We start from the raw sequence: 20,907 nt of genomic DNA, 5'->3' as shown, positions 1-20,907 counted from the left end.
AAGAAATTTGAAATGATTTATTTCTATACTCTTGCTTAGCCACATATTAACATAAATGGTGATAATAGTGGGTAATAAACTGGAAACTGTCTTCTAGTAAACATACCAAGGGGAGAAGTAACAGTAGTGAACATGTTTGTTTTGAAAGTGCTAAGTATATTAAAAAATGTTTTGAGAAGATTTTATTTGAATTGACACCTTGTTAAACAGGTTATGTTCACTCTTTACTAAAATACGATACTAGACTATGATGAAAGAACAGTATGGAGACCACCTCCCGCTATTTATTGACATTTATGATATCAGATGTGCCCTGGAATCCTCTATCTTTTTTTAACAGAAAAGAAACAAGTGTGAACACTAGAAGACAAGGATTGAGGATATTAATCTAAGAATTTTATTTCTGGCAGTAGCAAGCTGTGAGACCTTTGGAAAGCTATTTAGAATGTTTGCCCAGAATTATGTGTATCTCTGAAGGAAGTGTTAAGAACAGATTTCTTTTTTTAGCTTTTTACAATCTGAAAGTTCTTTGATTCTTTTTGTGCTGGAATATCTATAATAGATGAGAAGTTTCTTACATGTTTTTCTTTGATTAAGTAATTCATCAACATGCATTTATTGAAGGCCTACTATGTCTCGGGCTGACACAGGTCTTATGTGTCAAATACCAACCTAAAGATATTTAGAATCTAGTTGAGGTACAGTAAAATAATCATGAGGTAAAACAAAACCCTATGTCATGGGACTTTTAATCAAGTATCCTCTGGCTTCCTAAATGATAATTGCCTTCTTCCCCTCAAATATTTTCCAAATCCCCATCTCCATTAGCGAAGTCTCTTTTCTGTACGCCTTAGAGAGTCAAAATCTACATACAGCCTTTTTGCAAACAATATCTGTCACAAACTGCTTCCGACAGAGAGATTTCTGACCAGCTCAATTTACAACAAACACTGCCTTTCAAAGAGACTAGCATATTTTTCAGAAAAAAATAATAATAATTTAAACAGTGAGGGTAATAACAAAACCACAGCAGTTGTTGAAATCATTTACTACACTATTTGTTTTGAATCAGCTATAAAAATTTTAGTACAGATACTAAAAATATGCATAAATATAGTATATCTACCTGGATCCAGTTTTAAAAAAGAAAAAAAATAAATTGATAGAACCAGACATTGGAGAGACTGTATCCAGGCATTCCAGTAGTTTAAAGACAATAAATATGTACTCTGTTTCTTTGATTGTTTGTTACTCCCCCAAAAAAGGGGAAGTAAGAATTATTTGTTAATTATGTGCTTCCCAAAGATCTCTAGTTTGCAACTATGATTCTCTATTGTAACTTAAGACAATTATGTAGTGTTTAAAAAGCACTAGATAAACATCTGTGCCCAAGACCTGACTATGCCACAAATATGCTTTGTCACCTTGGGTCTACTTAATTTCACTGAATTTCCAGTTTTTAGTTCCTTCATCTATAAAATAAAGGGATTTAACAAGGAATTCTATAATTCTTTCTAGATCTAAACATTTACCACTCTATTTCAGTGGTTTGAAATTTCTTATAATCCAGAAATATACAGATGATAATTTTAGAATAAAAAAAAAATCCAAAACACACACACACGTATTATGATAATTTCATGGAATCATAAATTTAGTAATTAACTTCATGTTTGAAACAAAAATTAAAATATCTTTAACATTAAGAGTGGAAGTGGAAACAATATATATATATCTGAGACTGCATAAACAATCTGCATGGTAAAGAGGCTTAATTATAATTCTCTCCTAATATGTATTTCATTTGAGGTTTTCTGCCATCTACAGCTCTTTTCAGTATTACTGGTGGTCCCTCCAAGAGATTGTATGTACGTGAATAGTTTATTCTTGTAGGAGATCTGAGTTCATTTCTAGACTGCTGACTTTTTAAAAAATTTAGAACATGTCTACATGGTACACAAATTGCTCAACTCAAGCATAGAGCAATGGATTTATTACCAGTGTTTGAGCAGACTCTCATTCTTTTTGCTTTGCTGTTTCATTTAAAAATGTATCAGATCCTCTGGCTTGACAGGGTCAGTTTTGGTTTTCAAAGTCTTGGGCCAAATGTCTACCTGTCTTAGGAAAGCCGTGAGCATTATGTGTTCCAAAGTCATGGGTGTCTTCATTTAACAAATTATGTAATAATGGAATCTCTTCCTTGATTCAGTTCTTCACTGGTTACTGTTTTTATTATTTTGGAGGAGAGGAGGTGCAAACCTTATTGAATCTCCTGGCTACAAGTTCAACATTGAATAGACATCTTAAACAAGTTAACCATATCTAGCTTGTTTGTGTGTATATGTGTTTGTGTATGTGTATGTAGCTTAAGTGAAAACATTGCAATATTGATATCTAGAAAACAAGAATCTATTAGTTATACATTTCTGCCTTGGGAGAGTTTTCTTTAATCGAATGCATTCTGTATAGAGCATTAGAAGCCATTTGTGTCTCCCTATTTTTTAGACTATTGATTCAACATGTATGCTACTTTTTAAACCCAATCACACCAAAACAGGACATTTTAAATGTTCTTTGTTAGTGAATGTTTGGAGATAAGAACACAATGATGCCTATCTGAGGGGATGTTTTCAGTTTGATTTCTGGGTTGTAAGAAGTGGTGAACCCATTAAAAAAGACATAGTCCTTCAAATAGTATTATTTTTTGTGTAAATTTTTCTTATTTGTTAAACTTATATCAGTTTTTTAAAAATAATGATAACTGCTTGTATTCCTTTGGAAACAAACTGTAAAATAATTTATTGTTTTCATGGTAACTTTATTAATAATATCACTTTGTTTAAAATATGTAATCATCCTAATCTAATAACAATACAATTTTATAGTATCCTTTCAAGTTACTCATGCTGTTACTTTCTTTAATAAAAGAAACCTGTAAATTTATGGGGCTTCATTTTTGTATTAACTATTATTTTATCATACTTTTGGTATTTTTTTGTAAATTGATTAACTTGTAAGTATACTATCTTTGCTTGACTAGTGGGTTTCTCCAAGTTCAGACTTGCTATTCTAACAGTTATAGCAATACATCAAGCCTTCACTAATTTTCAGATTAAAGGGCTTATGTTAGATGTGTTATTTTTTCATCTATAAATGAAATAGCATTCTGGTAGATGTGGAAATTATGTAAAGCCTTTGGTCAGACAATTTAACTTATTGTTGAATGGTAATGTTTATATGATGGATTTGAGAGAAATGGAATAGATAATCCAAAACTTGCTTAAAATGAAGCAGCCTGAGACATTCCCTGTTTCTATGCATTCATATACTAGCAAAATGGTTCTGAAAGCCATTTCTAGTCAAACTGATTGATATTCATTTATTCAAAATCCATTCAATGATTATTTACTGAGCACCTACTCAATACCAGACAGAATTCTAGGCAATGGATAAAGAGTGGTAAACAAACAGGCATAGTCCCTACCACCATGGAAGATATCATTCAATGGAGAATCCTCACAACACACAAAAAAACCAATAGGTATATAATTGGAAACTGTGATAGATGAAAAAGAAAGCAAAAAAAAATTTGTGGTGAAGATGAGGGTGGTGACCACTTCAGATTGGAAAGTCAGAAGAGACCACTTTAAAAAATTACATTTAAGGTGAGAGCTAAAGGAAACAAGAATTTTTTTGTGTGTAAAATTGATGAAAAGCTGCATAGAAAAAAAGGCAGTGTGTGTGTAGAGGCACTAAGGAAAGAGCCCATTGGAGAAACAGAAGGGCAGATGTCACTAGAACATGGGAGAGGAAGGGGAGCATGAGGTGGCAGCAGAGAGGCAGGAGAGCAGATTGTGCAGAAGCTCAGGTTTTTCAAAAGTGAAGTGAGACTCCATCAAAGGGTTTTAAGCCGTAGGGTGACATGATGTTAAAGATCGTTTTGGCATTTTGTTGATGGTGAATTCAAGCAAGGCAAGAATGGAGAAGGGTAGAGGAGTAAGGAAACAAGTAGTTCAGGTAAAAGGTGATGGTGGCTTGAATTGGGGTGGTAGAGACACAGAAAAGTGGACAGATTTGAGGCGAGTTTCTGAAGTTTAATTCATGAAGCTTTGTTAATGATTGATGAAGAAGTGGTAGAAAGAAGAACACCTTCCAGTTTTCTGATATGAGTGACAGGATAGAAGGTGTGCCATTTACTGTGATGAGATTGAACAGTGGGGGTAAGAAAGTTAGGAGTAAAATCAAAATATATGTCTGGTCACACTAACGTTGTGATGCCTCTGATACACCCAAGTGGGTATGTCAGGGAGCCAGTTAGATATGCTGATCTGAACTCTTAACTCGAGATTCAAGCTTGGAGGTATTCTAGACAGAGAGAACCAAGTGATGAGCCTTGGCAAGACCCCAACATCTAAGAGTCCGGGCAGTTTAGGTGTAGCCACGAAATGGGGCTCAGCTCAGACCAATATTGTGAGTTCAAGCACATCCATAGGCTGGGAACTTGGGACTGTGCATACCTTGACAAAAGGAGTTCTGTGGACAGATGAGAGGGGATTTTATATTGGAGCTGAAGTGGAAAGAACTTGCTTAAAAAAATATTGAAAAAGTTTGGCTGTTAAACGGATCAGATAAATGGATAAAAAAAAATTAGATGAATAAATAAATCCAGTCAGGAACTGCAGCGGGATATGGAGTCAAAAGGAGAGTCTTGTGGATTTGTTTTAGGTGAAATGAATGGCTGTGTATTGAGGGGAATGATTCAGGAGAGGAAAAAGTTGATAATTCTGGAGAAAATAGTGACTCAGTGTGTTATGTCCTTGAAAAAGCCCGAGGAGACAGGATGTGGAGCACATGTATACAGATGTGGTCCTTTCACATGGTGGCAGAAACCTGGGAAGTTCTCCTGCTCTAGCTGTGTCATTATGTGGATGGTCCAAACCGGTTCCTTATTTTTTTTCAATTTGAGGAATTTGTCTTAATAGAGAAAATAATAAGCACCTATAGTTTAACTTTTGTTTAGTAATACAAAAGGGGAGATAGTGAAATATAAGCTTTCCCTTCATCTCAGGTCCTACTCAAGGAAACCACTGCTATAGAATCTAAAGTATTTATTTTGGAAATATTCATACAAGAATATTTATGTCTTCTTTAGGTGTATGTGTGTATGTACATATATATTTTTTTCTCCATTTTTACTTGTATCAGAGTGCCAAGAAGAAAGAGGTGACCAGTGTAAGATAATTCGAAGAAAGCTTATTTACAAATGGTTAATTACAAGGGACGTAGGGAACTGCACGGGATCATGTAGGAACAGCCCAGGACTAGCAGCAACAGAGCTAGCACCACTCTTAAGCTCAGAGGGATGAGGGGAGAGCGAGGTTAGAGAACGCAGAAGTATATAGTGTAACACAAGGCAGACTTGAGAGATGTGACCTTCAGTCAAAGGACACGGCCAGACTGAGGCAACGTTACAAGGAGAGAACCAGGAAAATGAATACTCTGACCGAACGCTTCACCCTTCCTCCAAACTCCTGCCATGGACTCCCATTGGTTAAACCCAGTGTGAAGTCAGAGGGTTAGGACTTCTCAATGTATATGCTTCATGGAGCTGAGAGCAGGGTGCAGAAAGATTGAGAGTGATTCTTGCAGTGACAAACAATCCCTCCACCCCCCCACCAAGCTGCATTGAGACATAACTGGTATTTAACACTGTGTGAGTTTAGGTGTACATCATGTTGACTTGATATACGTATATACTATGAAATAATTACTACAGTGATGTAAATTAACACATCCATCACCTCACATGCTCTTGTTTTTTTTTGTTTTTTAGTGTGGAGAGAACTTGTAAGATCTACACTCTTAGCATCTTTTAAGTATACAGTATTGTTAACTATAGTCACCATATTGTACATTAGATCCCCTGAACTTAGTCATCTCATAACTGGAAATTTGTACCCTTTTACCACATTCACCTGTTAACTGCAACCCCCAACCCTTGTCCCTGGCAACCACCAATCTACTCTCTCTGTCTGTGAGTTCAGTGTTTTTAGATTCCACATATACGTGAAACCATGCAGTATTTGTCTTTCTCTGACTTAACTGCAAATGGAAGATTTCTAACCTTCATATATCATCATAATCACTTCACTATTCACATGACAACTACAGCAATCAGCATTTAAAACAAAGGAGGCATATTATAAACACTGGTCTATACATCTTGCTTTCTCACGCCCACACTATATCTTAGAGATTGCATCTTGTCAGTACACATAGATCTGCCTTGTCCTTTTAACAGCTTCCAGGGGTTTCATTATGTTATTGCATTAATTTGTTAGTGAGTTCCTAACCCACGAATATCTTTTTTTCCAGTTTTTAGCTGATATAAATAATGCTGCAGTAGACATTTTACATATGACTATGTGAAAGTGTAGTAGTATACCTGTGAGATAAATTCTTAGAAATAAATTAGCTGGGTCAAAATTTGAAATTAATAGACTTTGCCAAGTAACCCTGCAAGCAGTTTACACTCTGATCAGGAGAACTTAAAAAGGCCTTTTCTTAAGTATCAGAGAGATATCAATGAATCTCACTGAAATTTAATTTATACTTCTTTGATTTTGAATGACATTGAACACTTTTCTATATGTTTGAAAGTCATGTGTATTTTGTGTGTGTGTGAACAGCCCCATTCATGCATGCCTTTTGCTCATGTTTTACCTGAATTATTTCCTGTTGATTCATAAGGATTCTTTATATCGTAAAGAAATTGGCTCTTTGTCTGACATATTAAAAAGTTTTCCCAGTGTGTTACTAGTCTTTGAACTTGGTTATGTTTGACCATGGAAGATATCTTTTTAAAATTTTATGTAGTTAAATCTGTTAATCTTTACTTTATAGTTTCTGGGTTTTGTGTCTTCATTAGAAATACCTCTTATAGTTACCAATTACAAAATGAACTCCTTCATACTTTATTATTTTTTAATTGCCTTTTCATGTTTAAAAGCTTCATCTATGTGGAATTCATTCTGGTGTCAAGAAGTAGGGGACTTTATTCTTTCTCAAATGAGTAGCTGGTTGTCTTAATCATTTATTAAGTAATCCATTTTGCCCACTGATTCAACATGCCACTGTTAATATATTTAATTTATATATGCCAGTGTATTTATTTCTGGATTCTCATTTTTATTCTATTGGTCTGTCTTTGTCTTAATGCACCAATATTAATTTCTACTTATTATAGACCTACTAAGTGTTTTATTATTCACTAGGGATCATCTTACCCTGTTATGCACCAGTTTCAGAGGGTTCCTGGCTCTTGTGTATATTTTCCACATAAGTATTAGAATTTTAGTGACTTTTATAATTTCTCATTAGAAATGTTTATGCTAACAGCCTCCCAACAAGATTTAGGCACTTTGAATATCTTCCTCTCTTCCGCTTTCTCTCTTGCATCTTCCTCCCTCTTACCTACATTTCCCTGCATAGCCACTTTCTCTCCTAGGTTATGCCTAGCCCTAAACTTTTCTCAGTCTGCCTCTACAATTAGTGAACAAAGGCCTAACAGTGAAAGAAACAATCCATGGGTAAGAATTTATGGATGGGCTTCCCTGGTGGCTCAGTGGTTGAGAGTCTGCCTGCCGATGCAGGGGACACAGGTTCGTGCCCCGGTCCGGGAGGATCCCACATGCCGCGGAGCAGCTGGGCCCGTGAGCCATGGCCACTGAGCCTGCGTGTCCGGAGCCTGTGCTTTGCAGCGGGAGAGGCCACAACAGTGAGAGGCCTAAGTACTGCCAAAAAAAAAAAAAATATATATATATATATATATATATATATATGGATAAGGAACACGTAATTCAAACTTGATACTTAAAACATGTAGCTCAGTGTATGAGTTCCTACTCTGCAGAGAATCTACTTTTCTGACACAGTGTTTCTTATATCTCCTTTTTGTTGTCCTTGTCATTCATTATCTTTTCTCTCACTACAGGAGGTGAAACTGAGATAAAACTTAACGACATTTTTGGGAGGAGTACAGCTTACAGCCATTCTAAATTTAGCTCATTTGGGAAACTTTTTTTTTTTTTAATTATGAGTTTAAATTTAAAAATTACTGTCTTAAAAGTTTTGATAGAGTTTGAAATTTACCTACCTTTAGTTATATAAGAAAAGTTATTGCCTCAAACTGAAAATGTCACTGTCACTGTTTACTAAATGCAGAATATCAGGCATTTTTAACTGATTTACTTCCAAGTAATCAGCTAGTAATATAGTCTCTTTAATCCTTTTGCTTCTTCACAGTCTCATTCTACTTCAGAATTTTACGGTATTTTACTTGGGGCATTAAAACAGCTGTTTAGTTGATCTTTTTGCCTTTAGTTTTTCCTCTCCCATCTATCCTGCATATTCTTACTAGTTTAATGTCTTAAAATGTCTACTTATCAAGTAAGTTTATTTTTTAAGAGTCTCCAGTGTCTCTCATTGCTAGGAAAAAAATGTTCTAAATCCCAGAGTTAGTGAAAGTCATCCTATTAGGGGTCAAAATAATACCATTCCACCATGCATTTCTCTGATGGTCTGGCTTTATTTTCCTGTGGATAAAGTTCAGAATCTCTTGGGGAGTGGATGGACTGCACCTCCTCATACAATATCCTATAAATATTGGTTCTTGCAATTAAACTTCTTGCTTAGAAAGCTTAATTAAACTGCACAGATTATTATACATAATAAGCACTCAGTAAATACACATTGAATGAATAAACAAGGTTATATTCTCCAGGAAAATCCCTAACTTAATAAACAGCACACTCTATGACCCGAACTCAACCTAGGTTCATAAATTTAATATCTGTTGGTTTGGCTGTTTTCAGTTGCAAGTAATATAAGACAACACATAATGACTTAAACAACAGTAGCCATCAAAAGAAGAATAGATGTAGGGCAACCTCAGGCTAGATTAACTGAAGGTCTGTATTAGTTAGGATGTATTTGCTATTGCAACAAAGACCGAAATAACATAAATCTATTTCTTTTTCATAAAAACATTTGGGTAGGTGGCCCAGGGCTGGTATGTTATCTGGAGCCCAGTCTCCTAATAATTTTCCTGTGCCATCCTCTTGTGTTCTGAGATGTCTGTTCCAGGTCTCACCATTACAGTTCTTCACAGGAAGGAGATGAAGAGGACGAAAAAAGTACCTGCCCCCTAAATTAAGAAGAGTGTGGAAAATGGTATCTTTAGCTCTTTGTCAAGACATAAATTCTATTGCTATAGAAGAAGCAGATCATAGATTTGAGGGAACAACATACAACAGGTTAAATGACTTCATTGAGAAAACTGGTTCTTTATTTTCTGTCTCCTGGAGACCGGGATAGTCTCTCTTCCAAAAGCACACAGCCACGTGAAAGAGAGAAGATACCTGAAAATATCAGGGTTATGATAGGAAGGAAGAAAGGGGGAAAGGCTGTTGGTCAGACATCTAAAACTTTCTGCTATAATCCTCACTCCTGAATGCACACTTTCTTCTCTAGCCAAATTTGACAATCCATTATTTCATGATCACATTTTACACTAACTCATACTGGTACAGGCCCCTGCTTTCTCCCCATGTGGAAAGGTGCTCCTCCACCTTCCAGGCTAAGCTAAGTCTATATTTCTTTTGAAAGATGAACTTTTCCATAAAACCTCAGTATACTCATACAATAGTGGTATATTACCTTAATCCTGTACCAATGTTTTTAATATTAAGCATAGAGAGACCTAACTTGCTAATTGCATTTTAAAAAATGAATACAATTTCTTAAGGACAAAACATGCTTTATTCTTTGTTTTTCCATAGTTGGTTTTACAGTAACTGGAGCAGGTTCTGATTATAAAGAGCTTACTGTTATTTATTGAGAATAAATACAGTTGTACCTGGAAACAGGTAAAAGAACTAATGATCTTGCACCTCTCTATCCTCCTGTGAGCCTATGATCTCTTAAAAGATGTTATATTCATAAAATTTGGGGGAATATGTTGTAAAATTATAACAAAATAAATTCACATTTATTATAATAGAAATTATTTTTAAGATGTTTATATTGTAAGGCTAAAATTAATGACTTATATGGTTAGTGTAAAAATGTACAATTGTTAGATAGATACGGACCAAAGATACTTGATGATTTTTAATGGAAATTTTGGGCATAATATAGGAGGTATCGTAAATATATCTGCATTTAAATATTTCCATAAATAAATGCTTGTTGAAGGAGCACCATCAATATAACATTAGTTTTTCCTTTTTAAAATTTAATTTTTTTAATACAACAGGTTCTTATTAGTTATCTATTTTATACACATCACTGTATACATGTCGATCTCAATCTCCCATTTCATCCCACCACCACCAGCACCCCCGCCCCACCCCCGCCCCCCCGCCGCTTTCCCCCCTTGGTGTCCATACGTTTGTTCTCTACATCTGTGTCTCAATTTCTGCCCTGCAAACTGGTTCATCTGTACCATTTTTCTAGATTCCATATATATGCATTAATATACGATATTTGTTTTTCTCTTTCTGACTTACTTCACTCTGTATGACAGTCTCTAGGTCCATCCATGTCTCTACAAATGACCCAATTTCGTTCCTTTTTGTGGTTGAGTAATATTCCACTGTATATATGTACCACATCTTCTTTATCCGTTCGTCTGTCGATGGACATTTAGGTTGCTTCTATGACCTGGCTATTGTAAATAGTGCTGCAATGAACATTGGGATGCATGACTCTTTTTGAATTATGGTTTTCTCAGGGCATATGCCCAATAGTGGGATTGCTGGGTCATATGACAATTTTACTTTTAGTTTTTTAAGGAACGTCCATACTGTTCTCCATAGTGGCTGTATCAATTTACATTCCCACCAATAGTGCAAGAGGGTTCCCTTTTCTCCACACCTTCTCCAGCATTTGTTGTTTGTAGATTTTCTGATGATGCCCATTCTAACTGGAGTGAGGTGATACCTAAACATTCGTTTAAATTAGTTTTTCTGATTATACAACTATGAAACTAACTTATGTAGTAATGAAATACTAAATTAGTTGCTAAATTATGATAACTTCTCTGTATAATTTCAGTTTGAACAGAAGAAATATAAGGCAGTAATATATACTCCATGGAGAGTATGCCTTCAAGTAAAATTAAAATCTAATTAGGGTGAGAATAAAAGTACTAAAATATTGTTGAGATTGATATTGAAGGTAATGCAGAAGAAAACTCTGCCTTGATAGTGGAAATAGCTCTGAGAGCCAGGAGTATGAAAAATAGCATTTAAGAAACCAAACTTTCTAATTGAATTTCTTGTCTTGATAAGCAAAAATAAAATTGGGAGCCGAGATGAAGGAGAAAAATCATAAATTCAGGAGCTCATTTATGCTGAGATGGTAATTTATAAATGCCAGTCGTTCACAAAATATCCTCCAAGTAACCTGCAGGTTTCCTTTCTAAAGTTTAGAACAAGGCGAATGTAATGTCTAAGTATAAAATTTGTACTAATTTAAAAGCAGATTAAGTATCCTAGTATTGGCCTCTGTATAAGAACTAAGAAGGTGGGAAACCTCAGCTGACTCAGATTGAGAACAGGGAACTTCATTTTAAGGTGAAATGAAACTGCCTTTATAGTCAGTGATCACTTTCTATGAATTACATGAGGCCAACAGTCAGATTCTGAAATGATTAAACCTACTAAATGAGGTGTAAAAAAGATTACTAAAAGATTATTATGTTGTCATCCTGAATGCATCATATTAAAAATTGGTAGGAGAGCCTATGAAGAAAGTACAGTCTCAGGAGAAATGGCAGCATAGATCAAATTTTCCCTTTCCACGTGCTGTCTCCCCCCTGTGCCCTCCGTTCTTGGGCTGTTTCTTCTCTTGGTGTGCTCATTTTTTGAGATCCTACCACAGTGAACTGGAAATCCCTAGAGACTTGTAGTTAAAACCACGGTTCTCTGACCAGCTGCATAAGTATCACCAAGGAGCATCTCAGACTCCACCCCAGACCTAAGGAATCAGAATCTTCATTTTAACAAGATTTTCAAGTGATTCCCCTGCACAGAAAATTTTGAGAAACACTGCTTTTGCATACCAGTATCTTGGGATCTTGGTAACAGCTAGCTTTTCTGATAAACACTCTCTGATTAATTGTGATTTGGTTTCGTGGGAGCCTGTTTCTGAAGCCCTTGTGCTGGCACTGTGGATTTTACATTGGGTTCTCCAGAACCAAATGTAGTTGTAGGGGTAACACACAGATTTGATTTGAATTTTATTTAAAACTATCTATTTTATGGGCCTAAATAGAAGACCTAACTAGACATTTCTCCAAAGAATACATACAGATGGCCAACAGGCACATGAAAAGATGCTCGATATCACTAATTATTATAGAAATGCAAATCAAAACTACAATGAGGTACCACCTCACATCGGTCAGAATGGCCATCATGAAAAAGCCTACAAGTAACAAATGCTGGAGAGGGTGTGGAGAAAAGGGAACTCTCCTACACTGTTGGCTGGAATGTAAATTGGTGCAGCTACTATGGAGAACAGTATGGAGATTTCTCAGAAAACTAAAAATAGGGTTACCATATGATCCTGCAATCTCACTTCTGGGTATATATCTGGACAAAACTATAATTCAAAAAGATTCATGCACTCTTATGCTCATAGCAGCACTATTTACAATAGCCAAGACATGGAAGCAACCTAAGTGTCCACTGACAGATGACTGGATAAGAAAATGTGATATATATATATATATATATGCATGTATGTGGGTATATATATATATATATATATACCCACATACATGCATATATACACATATATACATACACAATGGAATACTACTCAGTCATAAAAAAGAGTGAAATAATGCCATTTGCAGCAACATGGATGGACCTAGAGATTATCATACTAAGAGAAAGACAAATACCATATGATATCACTTACATGTGGAATCTAAAATACGACACAAATCAACATGTCTAAGAAACAAAAACAGACTCACAGACATAGAGAACAGACTTGTGGTTGCCAAGGGGGAGGCAAGGTGGGGGAGGGATGGATTGGGAGTTTGGGGTTAGCAGACGCAAACTATTATATATAGAATGGATAAACAACAAGGTCCTACTGTATACCACAAGGAACTATATTCAATATCCTGTGATAAACCATAAAGAAAAAGAATGTAAATAAGAATGTATATATAGTATATGTATAACTGAATCACATTGCTGTACAGCAGAAATTAACACAACCTTGTAAATCAACTATACTTCAAAAAAATAAATTAAAAAAAAAATAATACTATTTTAATTTTAAATACTGTAGAGAAAAAGAAATACAGCACCTTCAAAGTGCTTTGAAGACTACCAGTGCATTCAGTTATGCTGTCAGATTAACATTTTTTAGATTTGAAATAAAATTTCTTCCACTATCCCCGTTTAAGTAATTAGTATCCATAGACTAAAAAGTGAGCTGCTACAAACAAATGTGGTACAATTCTCAGTTTCTTATAATTGTGAATACCAATTTTCTCAATGCTTTGCAATTAAAATCAAGTATAGAGATAAAAGAGATACTCTGGGTAAAATAAAACTGCACCTGTCATCCCATAACCCTGGATAGAGTTGTTGCATCCATCCAAACAGCCACTCTGTTCATACAGATTTTATATTAAGTAATTGTTATATATTTGAATTTCCAAAATACAGCTTTTCGGTTCTAAAGCATTTTGGAAACCATTGCCACAACGGAAAGGATGATTCCAGCTGAAAGAGTCTTAATAACAGGGCTACCTCAGAACAGAGTTAATTGAATGCATCACTTCTTCCGGAGCCCTTTGATCACAACAAATTGACACCTGCCAACTTCTCCCCTGTATGTTCCTGATCCTGGTCAAGTAGTTCTCAAGTCGTGGCAGCAAAGTCATTTTGATTAATTTTTTGATGTGAATCAAACTTTCAAGCTAGCACATGCTATGAAACAAATTATACATTTCCTGTGACCTACTAAAATAATTAGTTCACTAGAGCAAGAGTCTGGATTTAAGACTAAAATCGTACATAGAAATAATCTATATTTCTCACAGTAAAAAATATTTTCTCTGAAATTACTTCAGTTCCTTGGTGTAACTTTCTAATGTTGTGTTCATCCATTCCTTCAGTCTGTCAGTAGGCATTTACTGAGTGGGCTATATGCCTTGTCATGCTAAGAATCAAAAGATCAAAATCCCGCACTGTGGAGTCTCAGTTTAGAAGAGACAGATGCTCAGATAGTTACTGAACAATGTGATGATGGTATATTGGACAGATACAAATGGTTCCATAGGAGCACAAGAGAAGAGATAAATAATTAGGAAGGGGAAAGCTAGGTTAATTCAGATCTTATTTTGCTTGGTAACTGGTTCTAACATTTTTTTTTAATATAGTGATAAAGTATTATGGTTTGAAATTATATTTGAATCAATTTGATTTAGAAATAAAACATTTCTCACCATTAGGAATTAAAATGCCAGTAATCAACATAGGGATAATGTCAATTTAAAAAGATAAATATTAAGAAACAAACATTTAAAATAAAATATTAACATTTTATTTAAATAAAAGATCACTTTTAAAGAAATACTTAATACTGAATTTTATAAATGTTCAGTTAACCTCACTTGACTGTTAAATGCTTATGTGCGTGTAAGTACACACCAATATTTTTTATCATTTTGACATGGATTTTCTCATTTGTGCATTATTTAGAGCACATTTAGATTCCACCCTGGTTTCCCCTCGAGACTCTGTACTACTTCCCCTGAATTAATTGATATAATGAGCTGATGTAAATTACTTTCACTATTAGGCTGAGTTACTGTTAACCCACAACAACTTAGAAGGTAAATATACCACACAAAGGCATACAAGTACTGAAATCCCAAATTAAGTATCAAAGATGTTTTTTAGCTTTATGTAATTTTGGAGTGTCTGTATCATTGCTTCCCCACATGGTCTGGGAAGGACTCTTGGATATAAATGCCTTCTGATAAGGCCTATGCCTGGGTACCTGTAGAGGGAAATGGCTCTGGCAATAGACCTGAACAACCCTGGGCTACCCACCCACTGATCATGGTTCTAACTCTTCCTTCTTGCTTTCTTGCTTGCTCTCCTGGGAACAGTTTTCAATATTTTAATTATAAAAATGGAACTTCTCTTTTTAAGGCCCAAGCGAAATGCTCTAAGCTTGATTAAGCCCTTTGTTTATAGTCTACCCATAACTACTCTGGTCTCCGCATTTCTGTACGTTTCATATCACTCTGATGACGGATCAGATTCTGCCTAGTATTGTATCTCACATGAATCTTATCCCCCACCCCCACCTCCACGTAGGTTATAGAGTCTTTGGAGAAGAAACATCTTTGTAGCCTGGATAACACCAAGTCTAAATTCATATGGAGTAGAACTGCCTATTAAATGCAGAGTGAATTTACCACCCCACCTCCTGAAAATCCAGTATCATGCTCTCTTATGTTGTATTTTCCCCCCCTTATAATGTTCTTCCTCTCATTTTCTTCTCTTAAAATCCTGTCCTCCTAGGCTTAAGCTCTTGAAAGGCAGTGAATAGACTCTTGTTCATCTTCTATTTCCCACAGTGCTCAGTAATTGTTTGTTGCATGACTAGAGGTTTGCAAAGAGTTGTAGAGGAACAGCATTCCTATATAAGAAACAGAGTTCCATGCCAAACTGGGCTATGCCCTGCTATGGTAGTTTTAGGCATGGCTGATGGTAAGTCAGGAACAGGGGATGGAGAATATTATCTCTGAGGCCAGTCCTATTCTATTTTGCAGCAAGACGCTACCAGGGCTTCACGATTATTGGTGTTCAAAGTGTGGCTCTCCATCAAGCAACCTGTGACCCACTATTATGGGTTCTGCCTTTTTAATCTGGGTAGACTTTTCTACTTTAGAGAGTTTCCTATTCAAAGCTAGAAATATTTTGTGAATGCTAATACATAAGAAGAAAATAATTTGTGCTGTTGAAACAGGTGTTTTCCAGAACAAATTCCAGCTTCACTATTGCTAGGATACAGGCAGACTATAAAACAGTGCCCTGCAAGCAGTGGTTCAGATATCCATAGCTCCTGTTTATTGGCCCTCTATTTCTTGCCTATTAATTATCTACTTTATGAACATTACCTCCTAATCTCAAAACTATTGCATTGTCCAGAAAGTTCATTTCCATAAGATGTTAAGGAAAAAACAAATGAACTTTTTGGCCAACCCAATACTTATCAGATAGGTATAATTACTCCATTTTACAAAATGAGAAAATTGAGGATCAGAAAGGTTAAATTACATCATCATAACTGGCTATTAAGTAAATAAAAAGACAAAGATTTGAACACAAAACCTGCATTTTTCCCCCATATTATACTTGCTGCCTCCTTATAAAGGTGGCTTTCATTAGCCGGCGGGGCATGGGAGGAGGGGTAAGGAAGACTTAGAAATCTTTTCTTATGAGGCTAGTATATTCTCATTGCTGTGGCATTATTTCAGAAACTCATATTGCTATAAAAAAAAAACAACTCAGCCATAATACCCCTTTCTGACTTGGTACTATTGGCCTTGATAAAGGATAGTACAGGAAACAAGATGGCTAATGTTTTGTTTCTCACCAGGAGGAAATTTAGCTAGTGTCTTTGTTTTTTTTGCAAAAGGAAAATAAAATGAATCTGTGATGTGCAAATGAATCTCTCAACTGTTTGTTAATTTCTACTGTTTACTCAAAAATGGGAAACACCAAGCCTGTGATACATCATCTTTTGTGCACTTGGCACCTTCCATCATGAATCGTATTAATCTGCTTAAACTAACAAGGATTAATTGCCTTGATAAGGCAACCTGGCATTGGAATGATATATTGCCCAGACAGCTTGGAATTTAGCCACTCATAAATCTCATTTGTTTGTTGGTTTATTTCTGTTTGTCTCTTTCTCTGACAGATGTGTGCCCAATCACTGTGAGCATGGTGGGAAGTGCTCGCAAACGTGGGACAGCTTCATATGCACTTGTGATGAGACGGGATACAGTGGGGCCACCTGCCACAACTGTGAGTGCCAATTTATCTCACTTGAAACTTGTAATTGCATGAGAATCCTAGGTCCTCAGCTATGCTTTAAAGCTTAGCAACCTGAATAATCCACATAGTAAATCACTTGATTCTGAAGAACCCAGATTTCACTGTTGCTTTTCTAGAATAGTATTCTAGTTGTCAAAATATATTCTCTCAAGCCTAATGACTCAAAAAGAAGGACCAACGTTTCCGAAGCTCCATAAACATGTAGTTGAGATTGGAATGCTGCTCTCGGATGTGCCTTTATGTGTCTAAGCCACATCTGTCTGGATAGATTGTTTGGAAAATTGTGTTAGTATGATGTCTCTGACTGGATACTCATTTATCAATTCATCAGAGAGGCAGACAGAGTGTAATTTGAACATTTAGTTTGTGGATGATAGTTGTCTCAGTGCTCTTGTAGAACTATTTGGCCACATTATTTAGATCAGAAAAATGAGCTGGAAAATGTAAGAAAGTCCATTGAAGTTGTATATGTAAAATAAAAATGCAAGAAGGCAATTTTTTTTTAAATATTAAAAAATAAAAAGTAGCATGCAAAAATGTTTTTTAGAACACAGATGTGCCTTGTTTTACATAATAGCTTTTCCCTGAAAAGTTAAATAAAAATTATATTTTTATAATTCAAAGATTATTAAAAATGAATATTAACTTTATAATTGTAATGTTAATTTTCCGATAATGCATAGCACTTTTGAAGACAGATTTGCCATAAAATATATAGTTGAAAGAAGAAGGTCATCTGTTATGTAGCATGAATGTGTGTGTGTGTGTGTGTGTGTGTGTGTGTGTAAGAAGGAAGGAGGAAAGAGATTCAGTCTTCTTCAGTCTTCTCTCCGTATGAAAATCTAGTATCTAAATCCTCTAAGTATACAGAGTGCTTTCTCTTCATTTCACTTTTAGAAAATAATAACAAGCAAAATATTATTAGAGTTCTGGGGACAGTAAAAATGTAATACCGTTCTCTGAGACTTTTCATATCATTATTTGTAGTAATGTACAATAAGACATTGAGTTCAGCATATATTGTAAGACCTCAACTAAGAAGAAAAATTTGTAATTTATTTTATTGCACTTATTAATTTGTTTAGGTGGATATTTTAAAACACCAAGAGACAAAAAGAACTAGAAAAATTAACATTAATAGGGTGATATAAAAGAGTTAAAACAGACAGTAGATTCATCTCTACAGTATTTATATATAGATATGTAAAAAAATATTTTAATGAATAAAGAACCAAAGTGATTGATATTGAAATTAATTAGAATTAAGGAGTTATGACTAAAATTGTACCCTTCCAATCACATCAAAATATTAACTTTCATCATATGACATTCATTGTATGGTACATAATGCTTGGACTAAGTAACTTAGATGAAACAAAGTGCCTTCACTCCACCAGTAGAATTTATATGTTATAAATACCACCTTTAACTATCACAATCTTGTTTCTGAGAATGGAAATTCTAACTAAAGGAAAGAACAAGAAATTGGTGGTGGTTACAAGTGTTTCCTATCTCAGCGACCACTTTTATATTTAATGTAAAAGCAAATAATTTTTTTAATAATTGCTTCTTTCATTGAATACACAGCAAAGAAAAAAGACATTTAAACATATTAAATTAAAAACAATTTAAAATATATGCCAGTAGTTGAATAGTTAAGTGTTTGTTTTTTTTTTAAAGCGTTAACAACTCCAAGTATTAGAGATGTCCTAAGTGTGGTTAGATTTGGCTCTTGTGGGAAGTTATAAATGTAAAAGAGGGAAATTATCTCTTCCCTGCTGCTTATTCTACTCTTCCTTCATTTAATTTTTGTGTGTATGAATACAGAATCATTCATTTTAACAATGAAAGCCTGATCGCTCATTGTCTTCCCCAAGTAAGGCCAAAATGTTGAAAATCATGTGTGTGCATAGAGGTTAGAAGACCATAGTGCAGAATTCAAGAAAGGATTGATTGGACACAGTGTTGTTGTGAAAGATATATCTTGTGGGTTGTAGAAGGCACATGCTTCCAAATAAGCTAAAAGACTTGATATATCTCTTAGTTACTCCCATGAATTAGTTAAAAATTGGGAGGGTGTGGCCCAGCACATAATACTGTGAAAATTATATAATATATGCTATTCAGTTTGATACAGAATGAACAATTTGGCATTTTTACGTAGTCAGTGACTGCATGGGCTTCTGATGCTGCCTGTGAGGTCACCATGCTGGGTGCCTTTGCAGGAAGTCATTCTCTTCTCTTGGACTTCCTTAGTTCCTCTGCCGACTAAATGCCTCCTGAGCTGTCTTACAGTTCTGAACTCCGAGGAGCTGAGACTTCCAGTTGCTTATTCTGTGTTCTGTGGTTTTGACCTTTGTTAGCATTATTAAATTTTTACCTCATTATTTTCAGTGAAAGACCAAGTGTCCCTTTTGTAAAGGAACTATGGTAATTTTTAAATAGTACTAGTTTAAAAAGGTAAAGAACAGCTAACTAAAGTCTGAAGTTTAGTAAAACTAAATATTTAGGAGAGCTTCAAACATTACAATTAGGCTGCTAGCTGTTTAACACATTTTCTTCCCTGGTCCAGGCTTGGCCGGGATGCGAAAGCTATTCCTTGCGTGATTGTCCAGGCTGGGTTGTAGTCCAAGATGGAGGCTCGAAGCCCTTCTTTGACAGGTCACACTGCCTGAGTTTGAACTTGGATCGACTTACTTGTAATTGTGGGCACTAAAACCGTTTGAGCTTCATTTTTCTCCTTTGTGAAATGAGATTAATAACAGCACCACCTCATAAAGCCATTGTGAGATTAAATGAGATGATTTGTGGAGAACACTGAGAAGGGCTTTAGCATATGTTAGTACTCAGTAAATTATTGCCACTTCATCCCATTCAGAACAATCATCCCTTTGCTCTGAATTTCTATACAAATAGTTGTCCATATCACACAATTTGTCACTTAATTTCATGCTGCCATTCATTGTTTGCTGTCGTTTCCATGGCAGATTTGAGCTTGAAGTGAATGACTGGTTTCCATAGGGTTTTGTTTTTCCAGAAGAATTGAAGAACATTAAAAGTGATCTGGGTATGTCCTAGACCTATCTGTTTGTTTATTTGTTGCTTATACATGGAGGAATTAATTTTCAAGTGAATTCTCTACAGGGCTCAGAGAATTGTCATTTACAAACCACTCCCATGAGGAGACAGGGTGTCATCCTTTGGGTGAGGAAATCCTACAAGAAAAGCCACAGATTGCAGGAAAGGGAGAGACAGTTTTTCGTGTTCAAAAACTAAGGAGGCTAGTTTGTGAAAAAATGCAAATACATTACATTCTTGCAGTTGCATACCTTTAAAATTTCCTTATGCAGGTATTCCATTCTCAATCAGTTTCTAAGAACTGACTATTAGCATATCAAAACATAAAATCATGACACAGAGACACAGAGGGTAGAATGATCATGTTAAATAGTTTATTTGCTTTGTTACGTTGACTTATCCCTACTTCATTCTCCCCAAAGTGTAAGAATTTGTCTTTATTTTGAGCAAAACTTCATGTTTATAGCTATAGTATTTTTCTCTTAGTGGTGATAGATAGACCCTTTTCAGTAGATCTCCAAGCTCACATTCCAATACCTCAAATGCTTTTTAGGATCTAATTATCATCTCATTTTTTTCATGTGTGTTCTTTACACTTCATAATTATGGCTCTGGTTTACATAAATTAATTCAAAAACCTATCCCTTATCTCAGGGCTTAGCAGATA

Source organism: Delphinapterus leucas, chromosome 9 (assembly GCF_059928025.1).
Source record: "Delphinapterus leucas isolate spDelLeu-1000000601 "Yukka" chromosome 9, BTC_Dleu_Yukka2, whole genome shotgun sequence".
NCBI classification, from domain to species: domain Eukaryota; kingdom Metazoa; phylum Chordata; class Mammalia; order Artiodactyla; family Monodontidae; genus Delphinapterus; species Delphinapterus leucas.
This window is presented reverse-complemented; position numbering follows the sequence as displayed.